Source organism: Gekko japonicus, unplaced genomic scaffold (assembly GCF_001447785.1).
Source record: "Gekko japonicus isolate JY-2015 unplaced genomic scaffold, Gekko_japonicus_V1.1 scaffold294, whole genome shotgun sequence".
In the NCBI taxonomy this organism is placed as follows: domain Eukaryota; kingdom Metazoa; phylum Chordata; class Lepidosauria; order Squamata; family Gekkonidae; genus Gekko; species Gekko japonicus.
In genome coordinates, this window is record NW_015163614.1 from 1,268,201 (window position 1) to 1,270,082 (window position 1,882).

Below are 1,882 nucleotides of genomic sequence, written 5' to 3' on the forward strand. Positions count from 1 at the left end.
CAAACTTTGAAGAGAGTAATCCTAAACAAGTCTAGCCAGAATCATCCTACCCAGGTCTATTCCAATGGGCTTACTCCTATAAAAGAGAATTGTACTGTAAGTTATGGATTTTAAGACCCTGATATAATTAGATTCTAACTAACTTGGGGGAAAGAATATTATAAAAACATTTATTCCCACCTTTTCCTCATACTCTGGTCTGCCATCTGTGTGGCCTGTGTCTTGCCAAACTCTCCCAGCAGTTGAAGTGAGCAGCACAGAGACAAGAGCTGCCTCTTGGAGTTAGATGCACCTTGAAAAATTATTGATGTAAAATGAACTACAACATTCATTCTGTCATTAAACCACAGCCCTTTTAGAAGTGAGGCAACATTACAGAAGAGGTAGGAACTGAAAATTCTTTCAAGGTTACTTTGGCATCAATTTTTAATAACCCTATTTCTGTCATGATACACATGGGGGAAAAACACTAACACTGTTTGAGGCATAGGTGTTGTGTTTGTCGGAACAATGTGGTGTACTAGCCAAAGAACTACAGTTTAACCAACTCATGTGTAGTGACAAACAATTTTAAATCCTGCTACAAGCTGAATATACCTTAAGTACAAATCAGTGTGTATTTTGCTCCCATGCACTGTGCATTCTTCATATAATTACGTTCCTGCTTAATTTTGTTCAGCCATAATGGTCATTTTACAGCAGTTCCCTGTAAGGGTGAAAGATCCATGATAGCCACATGATCATAAGAACATAAGAACATAAGAGACGCCAATGTTGGATCAGGCCAAAGGCCCATCCAGTCCAACACTCTGTCACACAGTGGCCAAAAATACCAGGTGCCATCAGGAGGTCCACCAGTGGGGCCAGGACATTAGAAGCCCTCCCACTGTTGGTCCCCCCCAAGCACCAAGAAGACAGAGCATCACTTGCCCCAGAGCCCCTATCTATACCTTGTGGCTAATAGCCACTGATGGACCTCTGCTCCATATGCCTATCTAATTCCCTTTTGAAGCCGTCCATGCTTGTAGCCGCCACCACCTCCTGTGGCAGTGAATTTCATGTGTGAATCACTCTTTGGGTGAAGAAGTACTTCCTTTTATCCGTGCTAACCCGACCGCTCAGCAATTTCATGGAGTGCCCACGAGTTCTTGTACTGTGAGAAAGGGAGAAAAGTACCTCTTTCTCTACCTGTTCTTTTCCATGCATAATCTTGTAAACCTCAATCATGTCACCCCTCAGTCGTCTTTTCTCCAAGCTGAAGATCAAGGCATCTTGCAATGGCCAGCTCCAAAACATACCTTTAGATAAATACTAGGGGTTTTTTTCCTAATTGATGCATTCACTGTTCAAGGCAAGTTCATTCATTAGACAAATTCACAAGCATCAACTTCACAATTTATTTATTTAAAGTATTTATAACCCCATTTTTCTCCCAAACATCAGGCCCCAAAGAAAGAAGCAACAAAAGTTAAATAACTATATCAACAGTGCACCTAAAAAAGCCACACCTGAAAGAACAGGAAGTGTTACTCTAATTAAAACTCAGAGATTTGCAATTCAAGGAACTCATGATCCCCCATTTGCCTTCTGAACAACTCAGTTTTACAGCCCTACTTAAATACCACGGAGTTTCAGGAAGGCTGTTCCATAGTTTCTGCTGTCACAAAAACCAAACTGTGGCTCTTCTCACTTGTTTCCAGGTTTTTCAAGTGTATGGCCCCTAGATCATAAAAGGCTTTAAAAGTAAGCACCATCAATTTGAATTGAACCAGAAAACCAGTATACATTCCAATCCCAAAGAAGGGCAATGCCAAGGAATGTTCAAACTATCACATAATTGCACTCATATCACACGCTAGCAAATATGCTCAAGATACTACAA